At 41.1% G+C, this 21,354-nt stretch overlaps 1 protein-coding gene across 1 annotated transcript in view; it reads right to left on the minus strand.

Moving 5' to 3' along the window:
• The window catches only part of KLF3 (KLF transcription factor 3), an 88,281-nt gene extending 67,387 nt beyond the window's left edge, over positions 1-20,894 (minus strand). The window contains exon 1 of the mRNA XM_089654052.1: positions 20,780-20,894. The gene's annotated coding sequence lies outside the window, so the exon portion shown is untranslated. The remainder of the gene's footprint in view (positions 1-20,779) is intronic.
• Positions 20,895-21,354: the final 460 nt, after the last annotated feature.

Below are 21,354 nucleotides of genomic sequence, written 5' to 3' on the forward strand. Positions count from 1 at the left end.
TTTTTTAAAAATTTTCTCCACCTGTCTATATTGTTTGTTGAAATTGGTAATAAAGGCAATCTCCTGTTTCTTTTCCTTCTTTTTATTATTCATTAACAACCCATCTCTATCTTTATTCCCAATTACTTTTCTTTCGATCTCCAGAAAGGACTTATTGTAGCCCTTATCTACAAATCTCTCTATCAGCAAACTAGTCTGATCTACAAAATCTTCCTGTCGACTACAGTTTCTTTTTATTCTAGTGAACTGGCTCCTTGGTGTATTGAACAACCATCTAGGATGGTGTCCACTGGAAGTAGGAATATAACTATTTTTGTCAACATCCTTAAAAAAGCTTTTAGTATAAATACCACCTCCATACTTATACAGCGTGAGATCTAAAAAATTCACCTTTTCAGGATCACTAATTGTTGTAAATTTCAACCCATATTGATTGATATTGATACTATTGGTAAACCTACTAAGGTCTTCCTCTGAACCCCTCCAAATCATCACGATATCGTCAATATAACGCCTATATAGAACCATTTCTGGCCATCTATCAAAAATATATTCCTCTTCCCATTTATCCATAACAATGTTTGCTACGCTGGGGGCATACTTGGCTCCCATCGCGACACCTTTGCATTGCTGGTAAAAGGTGTTCTTATACCAAAAAAAGTTATTAGACATAGCAAACTCTAACAATTTGACAATAAATCGTCTCTGAACAGTTTTAATCCTAGATTTTTGTTTTAAAGCCCACCTCACTGCTTCAATTCCATCTTTTTGCTTAATGCTAGTGTACAGAGCTTCTACATCAATGGTCACCAAAATACAATCCTCAATTCCACTCACATTTTTGAGAGTATTGATAAGTTCACTACTATCTCTTAAAAAAGCTCGGTTATTCTTCACTATAGTCTGCAAAAATGAGTCGATATATTCCCCAACACGGGAAAAAATCGAATTAATCCCACTCACAATGGGTCTTCCTGGTGGCTTCTGTTTGTTCTTATGTAATTTTGGTAAATAGTATATTACTGGAATTTTAGGGTTTTTAATATAAAGATATTTTGCCTCCCTTTCATTCAAAACTTCGGACTCTTTTCCTTTTTTAATCAACTGTTTTAATCGGTTCTTTAATTCTTTTGTAGGATTTGATGTCAAAATATTATAAGTATCCTTAACCTTTAACAATCTATCCATCTCTATCTCATAGTCCTTTTTATTCAAAATCACAATACTGCCTCCTTTATCTGCTCCTCTAATAACAATATCTTTCCTTTTTTCCAAATCTATAATTCCTTGTCTAATTTCATTAGGGGTATATTTCTTATTTTTTAAATTCATATTCTTGATATCAGTCTCAACCATTTTTTTGAAAACCTCTAAAAATTCATTTCCTATATTCTTTGGATTAAACGTCGAAGAGTTCCTCAGATTACTATGTTGGTAAGCATTAATTGATATATTATTATTCTTATATTCCTTATTTTTATTTAACTCAAAAAACTTTTTAATATTTACTTTTCTTACAAATTTCTGAATATCAATGAATAAATCAAATTTATTCATATTCACACTAGGTATGTATTTTAAGCCCAAATCTAATACTTTCAGTTCATTCTCTGTTAAAACCGCATTGCTTAAATTAAAAATACCCTGATCTATGTATCTCTTTTCCTTTTCTTTTCGCTTGCCTCCTCTTTTTCCTCTATATCTACCGAATCTTTTTTTGTTGTCCCATTCATGTCCGGTTCTTTCCATCCCTTGTAATTGGGTCCATAATATCTCATCTCTGCACCCCAGTTTCTGTTGGGGTCCTGAAAACCCCCTCTGTTGTAAAAATTACCTTGAAAACCACCTCTTCTAAACCAATTTCCTCTACGACCACCTGGTCCTCTATAGCCAAAATTGCCCCTTATAAATCTCCCTCTATTCCCTTCATAATAGGGCCTTTGAATCGGATTATTTCTTTCAAGCAAAGATATTTGTTCTTTAGTATGCTCTTGAAACTGAACATTTTGTTTCTTATGAGGGGAGCTAGACACTCCCATATTCATGGGCAATTTGGGTTTACTGCTAGGTGTCTTTTCAGGTGTAGATTGTTTGGAATCACAATCTTCTATATTTAAATTGTCCTGCCATTTATATACTTTATTGTTTTTATAGTCATCAGTATCTCTATTATATTTCTTTACTTTTTTGCTCCTGGTATCTTTATCCACTTTCATAAGAAATATACCCCTAATGAAATTAGACAAGGAATTATAGATTTGGAAAAAAGGAAAGATATTGTTATTAGAGGAGCAGATAAAGGAGGCAGTATTGTGATTTTGAATAAAAAGGACTATGAGATAGAGATGGATAGATTGTTAAAGGTTAAGGATACTTATAATATTTTGACATCAAATCCTACAAAAGAATTAAAGAACCGATTAAAACAGTTGATTAAAAAAGGAAAAGAGTCCGAAGTTTTGAATGAAAGGGAGGCAAAATATCTTTATATTAAAAACCCTAAAATTCCAGTAATATACTATTTACCAAAATTACATAAGAACAAACAGAAGCCACCAGGAAGACCCATTGTGAGTGGGATTAATTCGATTTTTTCCCGTGTTGGGGAATATATCGACTCATTTTTGCAGACTATAGTGAAGAATAACCGAGCTTTTTTAAGAGATAGTAGTGAACTTATCAATACTCTCAAAAATGTGAGTGGAATTGAGGATTGTATTTTGGTGACCATTGATGTAGAAGCTCTGTACACTAGCATTAAGCAAAAAGATGGAATTGAAGCAGTGAGGTGGGCTTTAAAACAAAAATCTAGGATTAAAACTGTTCAGAGACGATTTATTGTCAAATTGTTAGAGTTTGCTATGTCTAATAACTTTTTTTGGTATAAGAACACCTTTTACCAGCAATGCAAAGGTGTCGCGATGGGAGCCAAGTATGCCCCCAGCGTAGCAAACATTGTTATGGATAAATGGGAAGAGGAATATATTTTTGATAGATGGCCAGAAATGGTTCTATATAGGCGTTATATTGACGATATCGTGATGATTTGGAGGGGTTCAGAGGAAGACCTTAGTAGGTTTACCAATAGTATCAATATCAATCAATATGGGTTGAAATTTACAACAATTAGTGATCCTGAAAAGGTGAATTTTTTAGATCTCACGCTGTATAAGTATGGAGGTGGTATTTATACTAAAAGCTTTTTTAAGGATGTTGACAAAAATAGTTATATTCCTACTTCCAGTGGACACCATCCTAGATGGTTGTTCAATACACCAAGGAGCCAGTTCACTAGAATAAAAAGAAACTGTAGTCGACAGGAAGATTTTGTAGATCAGACTAGTTTGCTGATAGAGAGATTTGTAGATAAGGGCTACAATAAGTCCTTTCTGGAGATCGAAAGAAAAGTAATTGGGAATAAAGATAGAGATGGGTTGTTAATGAATAATAAAAAGAAGGAAAAGAAACAGGAGATTGCCTTTATTACCAATTTCAACAAACAATATAGACAGGTGGAGAAAATTTTTAAAAAATACTGGCCAATACTGCTTAAAGATGAGATATTAAAAGGGATTATTCCTAAAAAACCTAAATTTATATATAGGAAAAATAAGTCATTGAAGATGAAATTGGTTCACAATGTTTTGGACCCACCGATGAAAAAACAGTTCTTTCCTGAAATACAGGGTTTCTTTAACTGTAATAAGTGTAAGGCATGCAAAACAATAAAAAAAGATACTAAGAAAAAAAGAAAGAATTTTACATCAACACACACGGGAAAAGAATATAAGATAAATTCATTAATTTCATGTAATTCATCCCATGTAATTTATGTTTTAGAGTGCCCATGTCACTTACAGTATGTGGGGAGGACAGGGAGACTATTAAAAACAAGAATTGGAGAACATCTTAACAACATAAGAAAGGGGTACGATAAACATAGTGTGTCAAAACACTTTAAATTAAAACATAACAGTGATCCAAGTCTAGCAACCTTTTATGGAATAGAAAGCGTAAAAAAACACTGGAGAGGAATAGATATGATCAATGAAATATCCAAAAGGGAGACGTTTTGGATATACGAATTAGATGTATTGAAACCGAATGGTTTAAATATAGATATTGATCTGAATTGTTTTTTGACGAATTTTTAAACATATTCTTTGGTAAAATTAGAAATATATAGTGGAGAGTTTTTGTTAAAGGAGAAAAAGAGAGATATATATGTATCCTGATTTGATTGGATTAGAGATGATGAGTGGGGTTTCTTTTCTTTTCAAAGTTTTGAGGCTGGGTCCTTTGGAGTGAGGGGATTCAACTTAAGGATTAATAATGATCTAAGTATTTAAATATATGTGTACATATATATCTCTTGTGGAATTGTGTGGAGAGTTCGCTTATTAGAAAATGTATACAACAATATATTAAGAATGGAATATTGTATGTATTGGTATGTGATGGATTTTATTTTTGTGGTATAGAGTTCCCCTTTAGAAAGCTCATGATTAAGTGATTAGTCATTTTCAGATAATGATTTGATATAAAATGTAGTTCATTCCTTTTTAATATATATTTTTAATATGTAGTTTATATGTTAAAACAAATATCGGATATATGTGATTGTAGGATTTGTGATATAATTGTATCTTTGCCAATTGAGCGGCGGTATATCATTATAGCGCCGCTGTGATTGGATAAAGAAATACCGCTGTGCAGAGTGCGAGCGGTATATATGAATGGAATTGACGTCTGAATCCATGCCGCTCCGTGAGGACGTCAGTGTGACGAAACGCGTAGGGCGGAGCCTATTGGATGACGTCAGGACGTTCCCGGCAACTGTCGGCGAGGTGTCCGCAGTGAACGGAGTTCGTTCATTCGTTACATGCTTTTGTGCATCTCTATCGCTTGTTATACCAGTGTCAGGTGGACACTTGCTTTGTGAGTAATATGAATTTTAAATAAACATACATAGTTTTTACGTACTGCACCATCATGCCTTTTCTTTATTTTGGAGTGATACTATCATGTGTTTGGAGGATGACCGCTGTATAAAAAGTCCTGGCCATATCGTAGAGTGGTTGCGGAGTATTGCTCCTGGTGCCTGGATTTCTAATTACAGGAGGGTGTTTCCTTGGATTTTCTCATCGCTCCCAGAGCAAATACGCTTGTGCTGATTTATAATTTGATCAGCATCTAGCTCTGGTGAGTTTATTCCATTCATCTGGTGGTGGATTGAGCACGGTGGATTTATTTGATTTAAGAAGAAATAATTTGGGATTTTGGACTTTTGTATATGAACAATTTATGTTGAGATTCACTGGGGTTTCTTTTTTACAATATATATTTATAATCTTTGCACAGTTTTGCACGATATATGATATAAGCGCATTCTGATTTTGTTGTTTTTTATAAATCCAATTGTTAGTCTTTAGATGTGAATAAACAATTAAAAGGAGTCCTCTAGGCAAACAGCTGAAAACAAAGTTCATCTGATTCACAGTGAGTTAATGCTGTTCAGCCAGTCTTGGGATCTGGGTACCCCATTCATACTGCACAACCAGGTCATACCAGGTCCCGGACCTCTCTGCAGACCACACTGTGGTTAGAGTACCCTGGTCTATAAAAAATATTTTCTGATGTCTGTGCTGCTAAACTCTGCTCTGATCACTAGAGTATGCCCCCCCCCCCCCCCCCAAATCTTCTGGGAAACTGACATTTAGGCTTGGTTCACATATATGCATTTTGTGTTTGATGCTTTCTTGCGTTTTCCTACACAGGTTTTTTCAGCTTTTTTTGTTAAAGTGGAATTTTTTTGTTGCTGGGCAGGGGGGAAAACAAAACAAAAAAAAAACAAAAACAAAAACACCACTACCATGCATTTCAGCAGCTTTTCCATTGAACTCTATTGTAGCAAAAATGCTGCTTTTCTTCTCTTAAAAAAGTCCGACCCTTTCCAAAAATAAAGCAGCTCAAAAAAAAAAAAAAAAAAAAAAAAAACCAGATGTGAACATGGTTCATCCTTGGAAGCCATGTTAAATGGACTGTAGTGTGTTTCTGCAAAAAGCATTAAAAAAAAAGTATTTGTGTGAATGGAGCCTTACAGGAGTCACCCAAAGCTTTCATGGGTTCCTCCCTCTGACCTCACATCACCTCTTCAGATCTGAATGATGGCCATCATCATCCAACCCACTTCCTGTGAGCCCAGGCTGTCAATGTCACATTCCCTGGGAGTGCCTCATCCCTACATGGACATTGTTCTTTACATCAGTAGGGACCACCCATGGCTGCCACCAGAGAAGATTTGTGATGTCCAGCTGGAAGAAACCTGCATTTTAGGTAAGGTTGGCCATAGATGTCTGGAATTTCAAGTGATTCATGCTAAATCAGTTAAACAAATGTGAGCTGTGGGTGGCCCTGCAAGCACCACCTGGCAACAAAAAAGGTTTTAAAAACTGACTGGAGCAAGGTGGAAAGCTTAGAAGTGCCAATGAATTCAAGCAGCCTTGGGTGCCATGGCTGCTGAATATAATAGCTGGCAATGGAAATTCCTCCATCCATACTTAGCATGGATCAGATGACTGTCTCTTCATCAACTGGCAGGTTGGAGGAGAAGAAAATCTAGCCTTGAAAGGCTAGCTTACCGTTGGCCATGAATTTCGAGCCATGTGTGGTTCTACTGACACCACCCGGCTTGACATTCAAAAGGAGCTGCATTGAACAGTTGGGTGAACAGTGACTGCAGCCAGATGCACTCACTGTTCAGGTATTTGGACATTCGCTGGTGACAGCTGTCAGAATAGTTGGCAGTGGGAGATTCATCCATCCATGCGATATATCTTGGATGACAGAATCTATGGATCTCTTGTTCAGCCTGCTGGACTGAATGACAGAAATCTTTGTGTATGGAAAGCTCTGGGCCCCAACTCGAAGCTCCAAAATGCTCAACATCCAACATCCCATGGTTTTCAATTGTGCCAATACACACCTGAGTGAAGCGTCAATGGAAGCTTAAAGCTTGAAAAAGTACATGAACCATGTACAGTGATTGTAGAGGGCTGTATCTATAATCCATAGGGTACCACAGTCAGCCCCCCAACAGTGACACAAAATAATGTACCCCTATTTAGCATCTTTTGAGCTACCAGCTTCAGGCACCAATAGACTTCAATGGGAGCACCTTAACCAATTCAACACCGGGCATTTTACCCCCTTCCTGCCCAGGCCATTTTTCAGGTTTCAGCGCTCTCACACTTTGAATGACAATTGCGCGGTCATACAACATTGTACCCAAACTAAAATGTTATCATTTTCTTCACACAACTAGAGCTTTCTTTTGGTGGTATTTTGCTAAACAAAAAAAGACCGAAAATTTTGAAAAAAAAAACAAAAAAACAAACACGTTTTTCTTTGTTACTGTTATAAAAGCTTGCAAATAAATAATTTTTCCTCATAAAGTTAGGCCAAGATGTATTCTACTACGTCTTTGGTGAAAATAACCCAAATTAGGATGTATTTTTTAGTCTGTAGGAAAGTTATAGAGTTCACAAACTATGGTATAGATCTGAATATTGATCAATCCTGAAGTACTGACAGCCAATCTAATTTCTTGAGGTCCAAGAATGTCAGAATGGTCCAAGAATGCCATTTGGCGGGGGGGGGGGGGGGGGCGCTATGTGTACTGCAGATTGGGGGGGGGGGGGGGTGGAGAAAGCCAGGAGAGGTGGTAAGCAGTGTATACAGAGAGGGAGAAGTATACAGACATGCTCCCTCACTTGCCACCACTTAATGTCATTACCAGTTTTTAAATGCAATTGCTGGCTTTTTTTCCCCTCCACTTCATAGTTCAGTGAAGGAGCTGTCATTTGTCCCTCTGCTAAAGTAAACAAAGGGGCAGGGTCACTGGGTGACACCGCCCCTTTGTTTACTTTAGGGGGGGGGGGGGGGGGGAGAAAGAATGATTGCCCCTTCTTGGTGCTATAAATTGCACACTGTCTACTCCCTACAAAGAGGACCTGTCACCTAGGGGACTATTGGTCCCCTATGTGACAGCAATAAAAGTGATACGTTTAAATAAACGAAAAAAAAAAAAAAATTTATATATATATATATATATATATATATATATACACACACACACACACACACACACACACACACACACACACACACACACATACATATACATACATACATATACACACATACATATACATACATACATACACACAAATTTGAGTTCCCCCACGTACACAGACGTCTTGGTTTTTGGCCAAGTGCATTCGGATTTTTCAGTACCAGAATTTTCATTTCGGTGCACCACTAGTTTTATCAGCCTATATAAACTGATCTCCCTCTAGTAATTTCCATTGGCCAGAACAAAGCTCCTGAAGCATAAAACGTCTAATACAGTTGAAAAACAACATCTGTACACACTTGCAAAAATTATCAAAAAATGCTACAAACAAGACACCTGCAAAAGTGTACCGAAAAAAACAAAAAAAACAAAAAAAAAAAAAAAATTTTTAAATCCTGCAAAAAATGACCGAGGATGGTCATCTCAAGTGTGAACGAAGCCTTAGAAGCCTCAGTAGCGTTAGCCTTCCTACCATTTTGTATTTTATGGAGCAAAACTGGTGTTCTGCTTGAAATGTTTTTTGCCTGAGGCATAAAGGAGGTGTCCCAGAGTTTAATGACCTTTATAAATACACCATGATATTAATGGTAATGATACTCATCAATGACTCCTAATAACCTTTTCATTTAGGAGGTGGACATTTTCCCACACATAACTGTATTTTGTTGCCTAGACTAACACTGAAATCCTGAATTCCACTGATTTCTGGGCTCAGTACATGTATGAAGCAGGCCTGTAGCCCACTCGGATCGCCTTCTGTTTTTACATTGGTTTCCCCCGGCTGCTCAGGTTTCCTCACACAATCCAAAAGCTCACAGTTTGGCTGTGCTGGCCGTGGTGGAAGTGTAACTGTATGATTGCGGTATGGCAAACAGTTCTCTAGAACATTTTGGAAAGCGTGTTGCAATTATTCAAAAATCTCAAAATTCGGACATTTGGCCTGGTTTACCATGTGTAAAGTCAATGAAGTGAATTGGAGGGAAGTGTAGTGAAAGGTGTTCATTGACCTTTCACGGTTTTTCAAACCCACTTGCATGATACTAGAGGTTTGAACATCAGTTTGTTATTTTACCACAAGATTTAGTAAATCAGGTCCACAGTAGGCAACATTGTATTCGTAGGAATATTTTTTCTTCCAATCTAAAGCGGCAGTGGCTGGTGGCATGCACTCATGGTACTTCCTCCTGGACTACATGTCCCAGCAACATCATGCGAGAGGCATTCAAGTCAAACCAATTTATATAATAAAAAAAAAACAAAAATTTCATGGAGTAGAAACTGCATTTATTTTTGGAGATACTCCCCTGCTACATTTATACACTTATGCTGGAAAGCTTCGGCACAGAAAGATTTGTCAGTACGCCTGAACCATCCTAGGACAGCCTGTTTCACGTTGTCATCTATGTGTTCAGATTTCCAACAGAAAATTTGTCTCTTGTGCAATTTCACAACAGGTTATGAGTAGATTATCCAGGATCAGGTGTTCCACGTGCTGAGTGTTCACAGGAATGACTGCTGTGGGCTGGGAATCACCACGGCTGAGATTGTTACTGACAGATGTACGGCCATCTTTGAATGTTTACACCATTGAAATGTAATACTGCAGCAGAGTGTCTGATCACTGTGCTGTGCTTGGAGTCTTCTGTAGATATCTGCGGTTTTACGCCTTCGTTCACAAGAAACTTCAATACCACACGCTCTTCCATGCACACACTAACACTGTTGTCTTCCATCTTGATTAACGGTCTCTGGACTGGCCCGCGACATGTGCGCCGCCTATCAGTAATCGGACACACTTGCCACTAAGTACTGCCTGTAGTACCTCCACGCTGGCATACTTTTTTATACCTGTAAAATTAAAAGTCCCTGTTTGACTTGAACGCCCCTCTTACATCATAGAAAGTGCCGACACAACCAGGCCCAAACGTCCCTTGAATGTGACGACACAACCAGGCCCAAACGTCCCCTGAAAGTGCCAACACAACCAGGCCCAAACGTCCCTTGAAAGTGCCGACACAACCAGGCCCGAACGCCCCTCGTACATCACAGAAAGTGCCAACACAACCAGACCCAATTTTAACATTGGGGGAGATGGTGACAACGCTGCTGGAACTTCAGCAATATTGCTGCAGCGTTGTCAGCCCTCTTTAGGAAATTAGTACTGTGCTGAAAACAGGCAGAATCTAAGAGAAAAAAAAAAAAAAAGAATAAAGAGTTTGCAAACTTCAGAGAAGACAATCTGACAAATTTGTACTTTTTACATTTTCAGGGATAGTCCCAAGTTTAAGGATTTTTATTGGAAAAAAGTTCCCTAGTCGAGTCCCTGTTTACACTGGCAGAGGACGCATTTTCCAGGCGTCTGCTTTTTTTCTTCTCAAACGTCTAAAGCCAGCTAACCATCCACAGCTACCAGAACAGTGACTGCATCTGATTGGATACAATAAGGCCTCGTTCACACAAGTGGCCAGGGGGTAGTAAAATCAGGAGTTAAGCTGTGGTTTTACCACCTGCTGACTGCCCACCTGAATGAGGGCATGCAGCTGCTCAGAGCTGTACATATTCCATGCTAAAAGTTAAACAGGATGCTGCTTTCGCCAATGGTACCGCCATCAAACACGACCCATTACAGTGAATGAAACCATGCAGTTGTGGCACGGTGTGTTAAAGCAGGTGTTGAGGAAGTGACATATTGCCTCCTTACCGCCTGTCAAATGCCCTCTGAAAAGTGATCCACTGCAAATCCTCTTTTTAAAGAAAGAAGCGATATTAGCTACACATGGGAATGAGCCCTTGCTGCTACAATAGTTTTCCATCTGGCTCAGTTGATTTTTAAATCCCTTTTGTAGAACTTGGTGGCGATGGCAAGACTATCCGCAACTCGAATTTTCTGCAGGAATTTTTTTGAAAGATCACCAAAGTTTCTGCAACATTTCAATGACCCAAATGCCAATCTGAAAGATCCAGGTACAGAAATGGCTGATGACAGACAGAAATAGCAAATATCAGACGAGAGGATTCTCCACCTCGCACCGCTCTCTGCGGACAGAGATTTCAAGAACTGCGATCAGCACAAAAGAATGTCACAAACCAATGGCAGTCACAATGTTTTGTTTTCTTTGTTTTGGAATGAGGAAAGGATAAAATATGACTTTTTATCTGTGTTCTGTGCTCAGATCGGGAAATTCTCACCACCATGTCCTGTCAGTGAAAAGGGATTTATGAAGTGGGGACAAACCCCGCAACAAAAATGAAGAAAGTTTGCAACCTCTGTCAGGTTCGTATTAGGACCCACGGGTGAGGTGTGTTAACGCACAGCAAAAAAAAAATGCATCAACGCACAAGTGGTAATTTACATTGTGCAGTCCAATTAAAATGAACGGGCTGCCAGCACACCAAAATGGTTCATTGCACATCCGTCAGCAAGGTGTAATCAGCTGCTATTCAGAATAAATGGCAACGCATTGAACCAACACATGTACCAAGCACTGCCGTGTCTTGCCGCAACCCAGAAGTGTGAATAGGCCGTCGCTGTGTAATTCCTTCTTTTCCTCCTTGTGCTGGGTGCCTTTTCATATATTGACTGGGACCGAGATTCAATGATTGAGCAGGCTGTACTTTGAGCCTAGGTTCACATCTATACAGGTTGCGGTTTGACGAATTTTTGCCAGTAGGAAAGAATGACAGTTTTGGGTTTGCGATAGCCATTAAGGTTAGCCATAATTGTTAGGGTTACAACACTAACCATTGGGGTTAGAACCCTAACAATTACTAACTCGAACCCACTGTAGTAAACCGCACTTGGAAGGGGAAAAAAAAAAAAAAAAAAAAAAAAAAAAAAGTTTACTACTGCCACTAATAAATGATGGCATTGCAAGAGTGTCATGCAATTTTCTCACGTTTGCAGAAATGCATCTGAATGCAGCTGCCTGATTGCCCCAAATTGCTCCTCTGAATGAGGCCTCATGCCTGGTTCACACCTGTGCATTTTTTGGTGCTTTTTGCGGAAACGCACTAAGGTCCATTCAACCTGGTTTCCTATGGGACACGTTCACATCTATGGTTTAATAGACTTCAATGGAGACACTGAAGAAAAGCATGTAGTGATGCTGCCCAACAAAAAATTTACCAAAAAAAAAAAAAAGGGAAGAATAGAAACGGATCATAAAACTCATCAAAAACACATGTGCGAAAAACGCAAAAAATGCACTGCGCCAAATCTTGGGCCCAGTTCCTAGAAAACCTATGCAGTTTGCTTTTGATCCATTTCTGCAGCGAGTTATGCCTTTTTGCACACAAGACACAAAAAAGTGTCAAACACGAAAAAAACCCCCCACAGAAACATGCACTACATGCTTTTCTGCAGCACCGCCATTTAAATCTATTGAACCAAAAATACACAGTTTTGCAATTAAAAAAGTCCCTGTCCCTTTTCAAAAAAGCAGCAGCTGAAAATAAAAGGGATAGATATGAAATGTCCAGTAGGAAACCATGTTAAATGGATTTTAGTGCGTTTCTGCAAAAAGCACCAAAGAACGCACGAGTGTGAACCAGGCCTAAAGCTTGGTTCATACCAACGTAGTTTGCTTTAGAGCTATTTCTCCAGTCATTTAGCAGGGCATTTTGTGGTTTTTTTTTTTTTGGTGAGTTTATGCTTTTTTGGGTCAATTTGTTGATGGATAAAAAAAAAACAAACAAAAAAAAAACAAATGCTGTAAAAACACACATTTTTTCTGCAGCTTCTCCATTGAAGTCTATTGAACTAAAAGTGCACTGTTTTGTGTTTAGTCCCTGTCCAAAAATGCAGCAGTTGGAAAAGAAAAACAAAAATGAAATAAAAACAAAAAACATAGATGCGAACGTTTCCCATAGAACACCATGTTAAATGGACTGTAGTGCGTTTCTGCAAAAAGCACGCATGAGTGTGAACCAGGCCTAAAGCTTGGTTCACACCAATGCAGTTTGCATTTGTGCAGTGGTTTCGCAAGGAGTTGTTTTTTTTGATGAGTTTATGCTTTCACTGGTCAATTTGTTAGACAGATTAAAGAAAAAAAAAAAAAAAAACATATGCAAAACGTGGCAAAAACACACTACATGTTTTTCTGCAACATCTCCATTGAAGTCTATTGAACCAAAAGTGCAGTTTTAGTCCATGTCCCTTTCCAAAAACGCAGCAGCTGGGAAAAAAACAAAAACAAAAAAACACCACAGATGCAAACGTATCCCATAGAAAATGATGTTAAATGGACTTTAGTGCGTTTCTGCAAAAAGCACCAAAAATCACATAGGAGTGAACCTAGACAGCGGTAAAAGAGGGGACCACATTTGAAGATTTTCCCTATATTCCTGTTCTGGTGACAACGACCGAAGTCACAGGACATGTAGAGAATCTCTGTATTGGGCAGCAATAAGACACTGACAGAGGATGTAACCCCTCACCACAAAGTTAAAAGGGAAAAAAAAAAAAAAAAAAAAGTTTTAGCTTTAGATACATTAATGAAATCTTGTAAATGTGTCATGTGATGTTTTATAGTCCCTGGTAGTGTGTGCTATGTACTGAGTGCAGTGTCACACCTCTGATTGTCAGGGAGGAAGGGTTAAGCCAGGGTGATCAGAGGTGTCACCTCCCTGGGTGGGGTGTGGGAGTAGCTGGGGCAGTGACAGGGCTTTGGTCGGACCCGTGATCTGGAACAGCCTGAAACAGGAAAGAGCACACATATGCCATTTGGAATGTATGACGCAAACTCCAGCCTTGAAACAAAGAAAAGGAAACAAGTCTCCTGGCTGAGCAGCCCAGAGCACACACAGCCCTCACTGAGCCATATTCATGAGCAGCTGCACTCACATTATACAGCTGAGCGGGTGGAGGTGTTTGCTCTATGGGTGTGAATAACAACAACAGCTTTAGAAGCAGGAACAGCCCTGTTTACAAATACATGAAAGCCGCCAGTCCTGGATGGTGTGACTAAGGTCCCAATCATACCAGGAACCATTCATTTCTTCATTAAAAACTAATTATGGGCGCACAGTCCTATTAACCTGGATTGGCTAATTGCCGCTGAATTAGAAAAGTGATCATAATAATACCGATACGCTAAATGTAGAAACACATCCTACAACCGCCTCATTTAAAATTTCAACCCATTTTAAAATGATTTCGCCAACCACCAATATTGCAAATTGGGGAAAAAAAAACAAAACAAAAAACAAAAAAAAAAAAAAACACACTACCTGTCAGGTTACTGAATAATCATGCGGAGGTTCTTTCAGCCTTGTGAGCTTACCACACTCTGAAAAGCGATCCACATCAGATCTCATCTCTTCAGAGGGCGGTATAGAGTGGCTGAGAGGCGTTCAGGAGGCACTACTGTCACCTGCTGAATGCCTGCTTTTTCCACACATTTATTTAACTTGCAAAAAGGCAATTTTGCAGGGCTGCTATGTAACTGAGCATCGGGCTCACGGTTGTGGTGTGCCCACATTGAACTCCATGGGTGAATGACAGGCAAGTTACAAATCATTGCAGCCACAGAATGTGTACAGCCCTATCTGGCTGCATTGTTACAAATCAGGTGGGCATCTAGAGGATGGTAAAACAACAGCTCAACCAGGGATCCAGGGAATATCCGATTGCCTCTCGGGGGATCAGGAAGGAATTTCTTTCCCCTGCAGAGAATTGGATAAATTGGATCATGCTTTGCCAAGTTTTTTTTGTCTTCCGCTGGATCAATTGTGGGTATTGGATTATAACTCTTTTGTGTTGAACTGGGTGGACTTTTGTCTTTTTTTTTTAGCCAGACTAAGGCTGGCCATACACTATACAATTTTCTGTCCAATTTCCTTTAGATTTACATTCAACTGTGTAGTGCAAGGGCCTGCCTAATTGGATACAACTGAAAGTGTTTGGGTTTGACATCATATTATATGGTTTTTGGTAAATCTAAAGCAAAAACCTCAAGAAAGCTGTATAGTGTATGGCCAGCCTAACTGGAACTATGTAACCTACCCCATCCCCAGCCACCTGTCTGAAAAAGCACTAAGGGGTCCTTTACAGTAGCTGCAGCCCCTCTGTAAAGTGATCCACAGTGGATTGCTTTTTGGTTGGTAGTTGGGAGGTAATACGTTGCCATCTCAACCGGTTTTTAACCCTGCAGGACAGTTGTAGCGGAGCTCCCTTCACTTGAATAATTTTCACCAACTGAAGCACACCACCACTGGTAAAAGGTCCAGATATGACTTTATTCCAATAAATGTCAGGGGGACAATCTATATTTTTGGTTCCCCCCCAACCTTTTTTTTTTGTTAAATAGTCACATCTGGGCAATTCAGCAGTGGTGCAGCATTTCAGATTCCATTTTTGGCTATTGTATTCTGACAGTCAAGGCACCTACAGCTGTCAAGAGTACCATTGCCTGCAACGGATTGGATGTAGGTGCCGTTTGGCTGAGAATATTCTGCCCGGCTCCTTCAACAAAAGTTTATTCAAAAATCCTGTTGGGTGGTGCGAATGGGGCCACTAACAGAAGGAAGTTCAGCAGGATTTACTGCATTTAGGGCCAGCCTATCTAATCAGGATGGAGTAGAAATGTTAAATATAGAAATCAGCTTAATTGCTTCTTTCACAAAGCCAACTGCTTTGTATGCAAAGAACAACGGACACACATTGCATGTAAAAGGATATAGGACATTCCACCCAACAAAAGCACACACAGAGTTCACACTGAACAATCAGCTGTCACAACTGCCAGTGTGACACAGAAGGATGGAAGCCTCAGTGACGGGTCTCACATATTGGGCGAGATTTCCTGAAACTGGAGAGTGCCTGGTAGCCAATCAGCTTCTACCTTCAGCTTGTTAAGTTTTGACAATAAAACCTGGAAGCCGATTGGTTTCTGTGCAGAGCTGCATCAGATTTTGCACCTTGCAGTTTTAGTAAAATCAACCCCATAAAGTCCAGTCCAGGGGAATAAAGACAGGACTGAACACGGGTGAGCAATGATGCACTTAGAGAAATCGCTGCAAGTGCCACAAAGTTCGGTCAGTCGCAGGGATTCCTACATTGATTCAGATGATGAACAGCATGCAAGGTAAAATAAAGCTATCCTGAGAGGAATACATAGGACTGCCATTGCTGATCTTTCTGAAAATGCTAATGATCTGGCAGCCATGCTGCTCGTCATAACATTTCTTGGAGGTTGACCTATAGCAATTAAGCATGTAATCCGTTCTTAAGGCTCCCTGCACACGGGGCATTGTGATAATGCTGGTAACGTTAGCTGTGTAAGGTCACATTAAAAACGTGCGGTTTTCAGTTTTGCATTAGCATTTAGCTGCGTTTTGCCACGATTAGCGTCGGTTTTTAACCCAGAAAAAATATTTTTTGGGTTAAAAGGAAAAAAAAAAAAAAAAGTCCAAAAACACCGTTGTACCACATTAGGAGCATTTTTACAGCTAAAAAACTCCTGTAGAAACCCACTAGTCCTGGGGTTTTTTTTTCCTGCCACAAAAACTTTGATTCCAGTCTATGTGTGCATGGACACATAGGATAACATGCTGGGGGGTTTACTGGCTATAGAAAAAAAAAAAAAAAAAATGTCAAAAGCCAAAAACAGCAGCTGTAAAAATGTCCAGTGTGCATGAGGACCAATTCTTTAAGGTTGGAAAATCAGAGCCAGGCAGGCAGCATTTTTACAAGGTTCAGCAATGGCAGCCTCCGCATTGCCCTCAGCCCTTGGTCCTGGACGCCTCCTTTGCACGGTTTCATTTTTATATAAGAGATGCTATTGTGTCCAACGTAATCATGTCCCCATAAAAACAGTGCCTGTTCCCATCTCAGCAGGGTTTTTTTTTTTTCTGCATGTTGTGAGGCCCATAGAAGTCAATGGCAGCGCATCAAAATGCATAAAATGAGTTTTGATGCGTTGACAATAGGTATTAACAAGCCTTGGCCAATGGCAGTCAACCCTATCCACTCCAAGACAACAAGCCCCCACCACCAAGCAACAAATCAAAAAGTAAATTGCACAAAAACATACATCAAAAATACACCAAATAATGCAGGAAAATTGAGCCATAAAAAGGGGTGAACCTAACTAAAGTGTTATGATATGGACAGTGCCTGCAGTGGGGGTGAATTATAACCATGGGGGGGGGGGGGACGACAAAAATCACCCTGCTGTAATCTCTACCCGTCTTACCATCTTTTTTATTGGAATCCCCTAGCAATCCTCCAGCTTTGGCATTTCCCATTTCAAAGCCCTATAACTGCCATCCAGCTTATAATCACGTTCAGATATGACCCGTACTCGTCCCACCAGACGTCTGTGAATTAAAAAGCCCCCAATGTGGTCTCCAGGCTGGAGGTGTATCATCGCCTACAAAGCCAAAAGCGCAACACAGCGAGACAACAATCTGAAATCATCTCACAAGAGAAAGACAGAAAGTCCACTTAACCCCTTCCAGTCTGGGTAGTGCATGTTCCTCATAGATGGGGGTGGGAACCTACCCCCCTTTAAAAGTCCTTAGTAGCTTGGGGTGATGATCGATGGTATGTACTAACCCTGAGATCAGTGATCAATACACCAGACACTTGTACTGCCAGGGAAAGACATTTTTCCAATCTCCTGCATGTGGAAGGAAAAGGATTCAGTGCCGCTGTTCTCGGGGCACTGAAAATGACGGTGAACACACACACACACACACACACACACACACACACACACACACACACACACACACACGAGAATGGATGTGGTCTATACAGTGCAGGCTCCATGCTCCTTGTACCAGTGCTATGGCCACATCTGCTCCCACCAGTGCCCCGCTCATGGCAGACTGAAGGGCAGGCTGAGGACAAAGTTTGCTTTTTTTTTTGTTATGACAGCACGCCGACAACTCCACAATGGGAAAGTCATCAGCAGATCCAGGGCCACGATTAATAAATCCAGGCAAAAAGCAAACGCTAATGTGCAAGTAACCCATCACAGCCCAATTAAATCAGTATACAGCATTCCAAGCAGTAACATCAGTCCAGGGATTCTCCTGATAAAAAGTATAGGACAGAACCACAACATCTGACATCATAAACACCAAACTTGTCCTCAACAAATCCAGAAGACCATACAAAACTCAAAGCAACCACTTATGATCAATCATAAAAACTGGTCATACCCTATACAATCTGACTCCTTTAAGATGACCATATACTATACAATCTGATTGTACAATCTTTTTTTCATCTACCATCATCTATGTACAGCCAAGGGTATGTTTCACTGGATACAAATGGGAATTGATTCCATAGTTTTGGTAATCCTAAAAGGAGATTTTACAAACATTGTATCATGTAGGGCCAGCTTTAGATTTATCAAAATTACCCAAACCTGAACAATCTGTTAAATTTGTATCCATACAGGAGGGCCCTTGCACTACACAGTTGATGTATATCTAATGAAAGTTGTACAGTCAGATTGTATAGTGTATGGTCAGTTTTATATGGATCTGACTTCAGCAGAGTGACCCTGATTGGTTAATACGGACCAATGACACCAAGAAAAAAGGGTCCACTCACCTCAGAAGGCATGTGTCATGCTTGTGTACAATGCATGCTCACAGGTGTCTGGTGGTGTGATGGGTGTTACAATGTAGAATTTTTTTTTTAGCTTAATGTCACAAAATCTAACCTGCTCTTACTTTTTATCAGCACATCGGTGGAGAAACAGTGTTCTCTATGAGCTGATCAACGCTGGCCGGCCAGCCAACAAAACTGGTGTGAATGAGAGCCAAGAGTTCCATATGGAGGGGCCACACCACCCCTACCGGCCACCAGGGGCTGCGCCACACCACCCCTACCGGCCACCAGGGGCTGCGCCACACCACCCCTACCGGCCACCAGGGGCTGCGCCACACCACCCCTACCGGCCACCAGGGGCTGCGCCACACCACCCCTACCGGCCACCAGGGGCTGCGCCACACCACCCCTACCGGCCACCAGGGGCTGCGCCACACCACTGCACAGGAATCCTGGAAGGGTTACTCTTCATGCATCCAACATAAAGAATTGATCTCCTCTCCCTGGAATTAAAGGTCCTACACAGCTGTGTACACAGCCACAATCTCCTGTTATCAGGATGGACATGGGAATATGTGTATACCGATAACATCCCAAGGTAGACTTTTACCATGATATTCCACAATCAGTCCTTCAACTATGCCAGACTAAAAATTTATAAACGGCACACTTTTTAATTACTATATTATTGTTATTTGTGAAAAAATAACTTCTTAATAAATTATTAAAAAAAGACACCAAACACAATAATAACAAAAAAAAAAAAAAAAAACTACTACTACCACCACCAAAAATACTAAAACAACATTATCATTGTTCTAGAAGAAGTGACATCTCAGAAGTGCAGTCAGAGGACAATAAGTAGAAGTCTGGTGGAGTCGCAGTGGTCCCAGCAGTGATGAAGGAACTCCCACAGAGCAGATTTGCTGGGACCAGAACTGGTGATCAGGCACAGACAGTCCCCGGTATAGGACACATCCCCCCTCCCAGTACAGGACATGCTCTCCCTGCTATAGTACAGTTGGTCCTGGATGTCAGGATATAAAAGGTGATGAAGAAATGTAAAAGAAATAGAAGGAATCCCTGTGATGACTCCACCATTGTGTCCAGATCTGCAGAATTGGTCCAAAACTACTGTGATGTCTGTGTGGGGGGGAAATGACACAAAGCTCTATACAGGGAGAAGATCCATGGATAACACACAGGAGATACCCATCCATACCATGTGTCCTCCACCACCAGGACAATCCTGCCTGTGTGTATGGAGGGGGGGGGGGGGGGGGGAGGGGGTATTAAACAATCACACACACACTGATCAGAAACACCAGCAGAGGTAGGTGGTAGAGAAGATGGGAGGTGCAGAGGGGGTGAGTAGTGGTAGGCAGAGATAGGCAAGTGGTGGTAGAGATGGGTAATAGTAGCAGAGGTAGGCAGAGTGATAGGTAGGTGGTGGTAGAAGGGATAGGTGGCAGAGTGGGTAAGTAATGGTAGGTAGTAGTAGGGGGTAAGTGGCAGTGGTAGTTAGGTGGTAGGGTAGGTGGCAGAGGTAGCCAGTTTGGTAGGTAGTGGTACAAGTAGGTAGTAGTAGTAGAGTAGGCAGTAGAGTGGCAGAGTAGTAGTAGTAGAGTGGCAGAGGTAGGTAGGTGGTTGTGGTAGAAGTAGTAGTAGAGTAGGTGGCAGAGGTAGGTAATGGTAGTAGTAGAGTAGGTGGCAGATGTAAGTAGGTGGTTGTGGTAGAAGTAGTAGAGTAGGAAGAGGTAGGTAGTGGTGGTAGAAGTAGGTGGTAGCAGTAAAGTAGGTGGCAGAGATAAGTTGTGGTAGGTAGGTGGTTGAAGTAGTAGTAGAGTGGGTGGGAGAGGTAGGTAGGTGGTGGTGGTAGAAGTGGGTAGGTGGCAGGAGTAGGTAGTGCAGTGTGCTCCGGTGTCCCCAGCAGTCAGCGCTGTACCGGCTACACAGAGCGATGTCCCGGGATTGGAATGGCCGCAGCCAGGTAATCGCTCCTAAATCCATGGACAGCCCCGAGGAGCCATCAGAGTGCGGAGATCGGAGGCCGCTCCCCGGGAGAGGAGATCACTTACTGTTCGGGGCTCCTCCTGGCTGAGGACGGCGCGGATCCCAAAACGGTGTGAGTGTAGAGACGGTCGGGGCTCATTTCACGGCCAGGATGGGAGGTCTAATCAGCGGCACTCAGCCGGCAGGGTGGGGCAGGGCCGGGCACGCCCATTGGGTGGAGGATGGAGCTGGGTGGAGGCTGGGACCAGTCAACATTGACACTTTATAAATATATATTTACAGAGAGCCGCCGGCCATCCCCCCTCCTCCTCCTCCTCTGATCTGTCTTCTCCGCATCACACTGCCCTATACACTGCACAACCAGGGGGACTACAGATCCCAGCAACACCCCAATACCAGAGCACGCTGCCCTATACACTGTACAACCAGGGGGACTACAGATCCCAGCAACACCCCCAATACCAGAGCACGCTGCCCTATACACTGTACAACCAGGGGGACTACAGATCCCAGCAACACCCCCCCCCCAATACCAGAGCACGCTGCCCTATACACTGTACAACCAGGGGGACTACAGATCCCAGCAACACCCCCCCCCAATACCAGAGCACGCTGCCCTATACACTGTACAACCAGGGGG

The sequence above is a fragment of the Staurois parvus genome, unplaced genomic scaffold (assembly GCF_062004578.1).
Source record: "Staurois parvus isolate SC_StPar_1 unplaced genomic scaffold, SC_StPar_1.0 ptg000734l, whole genome shotgun sequence".
Classification (NCBI taxonomy): Eukaryota; Metazoa; Chordata; class Amphibia; order Anura; family Ranidae; genus Staurois; species Staurois parvus.